Genomic DNA, 6,000 nt, shown 5'->3' with positions numbered 1-6,000 from the left:
GCAGCCCACAATGATCCCATGGGCCTCAACGCTCGGAGTCAGCTGAAAGTTCACTGACCCCTGAGCCCTCTGCCTCCCTCCTTTGAAACAGCAGTGCCCTGCCGGGATACTGAAGGGCCTGGGACCTAGCCGCGGGTCAAAAGTTTCAGGGGGTCAGTCCACCCAGGAGCAGAGGGGAGTCTCATTCTCAGGAATGAGACTGGATGTGCAGAGGAAATGCGACCAGCACCTGTCCCAGAAGGCAAGGACTTGTCTTTCAAAGGGGGAGGGGGGCAGAGGGCTCAGATGCGTCAGTGACCTTTCAGTTGACAGCGCAGCCTTGTGGCCTGTGGGATGATGGTGGGCTGCAGCCAGACCCTGCCTGCCTCACTAGATGTGCTCAGCCCATGCTTTCTCACCCGGAGGCTCCAGAATCGGATCTGAAGCGGAGTCCTGAGACCCCAGAAGGCGCCCTGAAGCTCCCCCTCCCCCGGTGGAAATCGGCTGAAACCCAAGCAGGTTTGCAGAGAGAAACAATCATGACAGGGATCTCCAGGAAGTGTCTCCCTGATGGACTGGGAAGTGATCCTTCTGGAAGACATCCAGCCAGCCCAGGAAGCATGTAAGCCCCGGAGAAACAGGGGATACACATCCAGAGGGAGGACGAAGCAGAGGCCAGAGCCCAGGCGGGGTAGAGCACCGTGCCACTGCCACGGGCTTCATCAGAGGGGTGCCAAACGGGTGGCTTGTCCAGTGAGGCCGGCGTTCCAGTGACCGGGATTGTGGCCATCTCCCATTCCCGGCTTCCTCTTTCAGCCTGTGTCGTGGTGTGGCTTGTTTTTTCAGAGAAGAGCCCTGAAAAGTTCCAAGCCTCTTCTGTGATGTGGGCCTCCTTCTCTCCTGCCGGACAATGAGCTCCCGTGCGGCTTTTGTCCGTGGCTGGACTGTGTTCGTCTTGATCTCCGAAGAGAGGCCGCACGGGATGGCGATGAGATTTCAACGGCTCCGGGAGCAACGCATCTCCTCACGTGGTCGAAGCCTTGGCAATCCCAAAGTGGAACCGCGGGGAAAACGGTTGACAAGCGGACACATGACCCAGGCACAGACGCAGAGGGAGGCTCACCAAAGACAGGCCGACATGCAAGACACCGTTTTCTGGCGCATCGGGCACATTTCTCCAAACACACACACACACACACCACACACACACACACATACACACACACACACACCCCAACCGACAAAGAGAGGGCAAGAAACTCACAGAGTGTGAGAGACAGACAGAGATGCGAAAATGGGAGACACACAAACACATACACACACCGACAGTCCTACAGCAGTGGCACAGAAACAAACACCCCCAGGCACGCGCTGAGGCTACGGGGTTCAGCTCTCGAGCAGAACGACCCTCGGTTGAGAGAGCAGAGCAGCCCACTGGCCCGCAGGCCGACCCGTCTTCGAGATCCCGGGGGCACGACTTTCGGGGAGACTCACCCGAACAGCGTCCGGGCGGCTCTGAGGCTGGGATGCGGCGCTGCTTCCCCCGGATTCCGCCTGTGCTTTCAACATCCTGGGCAGCCCTATGCCACGACTCCTGGCATCCGGAGACGGTCCTGTCGACCCCGTGGAGAGGTCAGGCTGGAGCCTCGGAGCAACGCCACGCAAGCACTGCCACGGAGGGCTCCTGTTTGCCAGGCCTCAGGGCGTGGTTGCTCTGACAACCGTGGGAACCACTGTGAGGCAAGAGCCCCCGCTCGCCACTCGCGCATGCACATTGGCTGGGCCGCCCCGCGCTCCGCTGCCGGCAGTCAGGCTGCGTCCCCTTTAAACGACGGTGGCCGCTGGGCGCCAGGGGCTCTCCTGCTGCAGCCTTGGGAGCGGCTGCATCCGGGGTCCAGTAGGGGGCCGCGTGGGAGAGGCGGCCGCGGGCGGCGTGTCAGGATCAAACCCCAGGAGTCCCGTCTTCAGGACCTCCGTGAGCCGATTTCCATCGGGGAGGGGGAGCTTCAGGGCGCCTGCTGGGGTCAGGTCACGATCTCCCAGCAGATCCGATTCTGGACCCCTCCGGGTAAGAATGGATGGTCTGAGCACATGGACTGAGGCAGGCAGGGCCTGGCTGCAGCCCACAATGATCCCATGGGCCTCAACGCGCGGAGGCAGCTGAAAGTTCACTGACCCGTGAGCCCTCTGCCTCCCTCCTTTGAAACAGCAGTGCCCTGCCGGGATACTGAAGGGCCTGGGACCTAGCCGCGGGTCAAAAGTTTCAGGGGGTCAGTCCACCCAGGAGCAGAGGGGAGTCTCATTCTCAGGAATGAGACTGGATGTGCAGAGGAAATGCGACCAGCACCTGTCCCAGAAGGCAAGGACTTGTCTTTCAAAGGGGGAGGGTGGCAGAGGGCTCAGATGGGTCAGTGACCTTTCAGTTGACAGCGCAGCCTTGTGGCCTGTGGGATGATGGTGGGCTGCAGCCAGACCCTGCCTGCCTCACTAGATGTGCTCAGCCCATGCTTTCTCACCCGGAGGCTCCAGAATCGGATCTGAAGCGGAGTCCTGAGACCCCAGCAGGCGCCCTGCAGCGCCCCCTCCCCCGGTGGAAATCGGCTGAAACCCAAGCAGGTTTGCAGAGAGAAACAATCATGACAGGGATCTCCAGGAAGTGTCTCCCTGATGGACTGGGAAGTGATCCTTCTGGAAGACATCCAGCCAGCCCAGGAAGCATGTAAGCCCCGGAGAAACAGGGGATACACAGCCAGAGGGAGGACGGAGCAGAGGCCAGAGCCCAGGCGGGGTAGAGCACCGTGCCACTGCCACGGGCTTCATCAGAGGGGTGCCAAACGGGTGGCTTGTCCAGTGAGGCCGGCGTTCCAGTGACCGGGATTGTGGCCATCTCCCATTCCCGGCTTCCTCTTTCAGCCTGTGTCGTGGTGTGGCTTGTTTTTTCAGAGAAGAGCCCTGAAAAGTTCCAAGCCTCTTCTGTGATGTGGGCCTCCTTCTCTCTTGCCCGACAATGAGCTCCCGTGCGGCTTTTGTCCGTGGCTGGACTGTGTTCGTCTTGATCTCAGAAGAGAGGCCGCACGGGATGGCGATGAGATTTCAACGGCTCCGGGAGCAACGCATCTCCTCACGTGGTCGAAGCCTTGGCAATCCCAAAGTGGAACCGCGGGGAAAACGGTTGACAAGCGGACACATGACCCAGGCACAGACGCAGAGGGAGGCTCAACAAAGACAGGCCGACATGCAAGACACCGTTTTCTGGCGCATCGGGCACATTTCTCCAAACACACACACACACACACACACACTCTCACACCCATACACACACACACCCCAACCGACAGAGAGAGGGCAAGAAACTCACAGAGTGTGAGAGACAGACAGAGAAGCGAAAATGGGAGACACACAAACACATACACACACCGACAGTCCTACAGCAGTGGCACAGAAACAAACACCCCCCCGGGCAGGCGCTGAGGCTACGGGGTTCGGCTCTCGAGCCGAACGACCCTCGGTTGAGAGAGCAGAGCAGCCCACTGGCCCGCAGGCCGACCCGTCTTCGAGATCCCGGGGGCACGACCTTCGGGGAGACTCACCCGAACAGCCTCCGGGCGGCTCTGAGGCTGGGATGCGGCGCTGCTTCCCCCGGATTCCGCCTGTGCTTTCAACATCCTGGGCAGCCCTATGCCACGACTCCTGGCATCCGGAGACGGTCCTGTCGACCCCGTGGAGAGGTCAGGCTGGAGCCTCGGGGCCCCGCCACGCAAGCACTGCCACTGTTTGCCAGGCGTCAGGGCGTGTTTTCTCTGACAACCGTGGGAACCACTAAGATGCGGGTCCCATCTTGTTACTCGCGCATGCGCATTGGCTGGCGGTCACGAGCTCTGCTGCCTGCAGTCAGGCTGCGTCCCCTTTAAAGAAGGTGCCCACTGGGCGCCAGGGGCTCTCCTGCTGCAGCTTTGCCAGCGGCCGCACCCGGGATTCAGTATGGGACCCCCTGGGATAGGCGGCCGCGGTCGGCCTCCCAAGTTCAAACACCCAGGGGTCCAATCTTCAGGACTTCCTTGAGCGGATATCCACCGCGGGAGCGGCAGCTTCAGGGCGCCTGCTGGGCTCACCTCATTAACCCCCATCAGGTCAGATTCTGGATCCCTCCCTGGGAGAATGGATTTGCTGAGCACATCTACTGAGGCAGGCATGGCCTCTTTTCAGCCCAGAATGATCACATGGGCCCCAAGGCGTAGTGTGAGCTGAAAGTTCTCTGACCGGTGAGCCCTCTGCCTCCCTCCTTTGAAAGAGCAGTGGGCTGCTGTGATTATAAAGGGCCTGGGGCTCCTACAAGCTGTTCCAGATTTCCACACACGTGTAAAGAGGTCCAGATGGGATTCCGAAGTGGCACCAATATGACCACATGTGGCACTGGCTTCCCCTAGAGCAGAAGGAAACCATTGAAGAACTCCTGGAAACCATTGCCTCAGGCATAAGGGGAGGAATGCAAATCAGGTGACTTGTCCTGAGAGGCTAGCGTGCCTTTGACAGGCACCGTTTCGCTTCCCGTTCTCAGCTTTTTCTTTAAGAGTTGTTTCGTGGTGTTTTTTCATTCCTCTGAGAAGAGACACAAGGGGATAGAACCATCTCCTTTCACCTCGGTCTGCTCCCCTCCTGCAGGACAATGTGCTCTTTGAGGCTTTTCTTTTTTTTGGCTGGAGTGCGGTCATCTTGATCGTGGAAAAGAGGCTGCTCAGGATCGGAATGAAATTTCAATTTCCCTGAGACGGACGCATCTGCTCACATTATCGAGGCCTTCACAAAGCCAGAGTGGAACTGCCACAGAAATGATTGACAACCGGCACATGACCCAGCCCGGGAAGCAGAAAGAGGCTCACCAAAGACCGGCCTTCCTGCAAGAAGTTGCTTTGTAGCGCCCTGGACACATTCATCTCAACACGCACGCACACAGGCACACACACACAGAGACAAAGAAAGCGAGAGAAACAGACGGACAGTGAGAGGCAGAGAGAGAAGAGAGGAGACGCACGCACACAGACATACAGCAGTGGCAGAGAAACACACACCCCAAGACAATCCCTGAGGCTGAGGGGGTTCTGCTCTTCGGGAGCACGACCCTCAGGTGAGAGAGCAGCCCACGGGCACACAGGCAGACGTGTGTCGAGATCACGGGGGCACGGCTTTTCGGGGGCTCACCTGAACACCGTCCCGGAGGCCTGAGGCTGGGATTCCGCTCTGCTTTCCTTGTACTCTGTCTGCTGTTTCGGCATCCTGGTCAGCCCTCGGTGTAGCGTGGTGTCCTGAAACTGTTTTTTCGACCCCCTGGATTGGTCAGGCTGGTGCCTCGACACTGAGGCACTGCCACAGAGGGGTCCTGCTTTGTTAAGGCTCAGGGAGTTGTCCTCAGCCAACCGTTGGAGTCACTGTGACAGGAGAACGGGCTAGCACCACGCGCATGCGCATTGCCCAGGCCGACTCCTTTGCTGTTCCAGTTCTGGCTGCGGCCCCTTTAAACAGGTTCATTGACGCCTGGGCAAGGGCTTCTGTGGCAGTCGTGTTGGTAGCTGGAGCGCGGATATAGTAGAGGTTGTTTTGCGAGTGGGGGCTTCGGGGCCTCCAGGACCGGATCCCTGGGACTCTTGTCCTCAGAACCTACTTGAGCCCACACCTACCAGTGGAGGGGGAGTTTCGGGGCACCAGCTGGGGTCTCCTGACTCACAGGCTGGTGTGCATTGTGATCATAGTTCACTGCAGCCTCAATCTCCCGGGCTTAAGCGATTTTCTTGCCTCAGCCTCCCAGGTACCTGGAACTACAGGCATGTGTCCCCACTCTCAACTACTTTTCCTCAAAAACATTTTTGTGCGAATGGGGACTTACTATGTTGCCTGGCTCATGTCAAACTCCTGGGCTCAAGCTGTCCTCTCCCGTTGGCCTCCCCAAGTGCTGAGATTACAGGTGTGAGCTTCCACATGCAGGTAAATTCTTACGTCTTAAATCCCTACCTCCCGCAATAAGCT

Source organism: Macaca nemestrina, chromosome 17 (genome assembly GCF_043159975.1).
Source record: "Macaca nemestrina isolate mMacNem1 chromosome 17, mMacNem.hap1, whole genome shotgun sequence".
Lineage (NCBI taxonomy): Eukaryota > Metazoa > Chordata > Mammalia > Primates > Cercopithecidae > Macaca > Macaca nemestrina.
Note: the sequence above shows the minus strand (reverse complement) of the source record.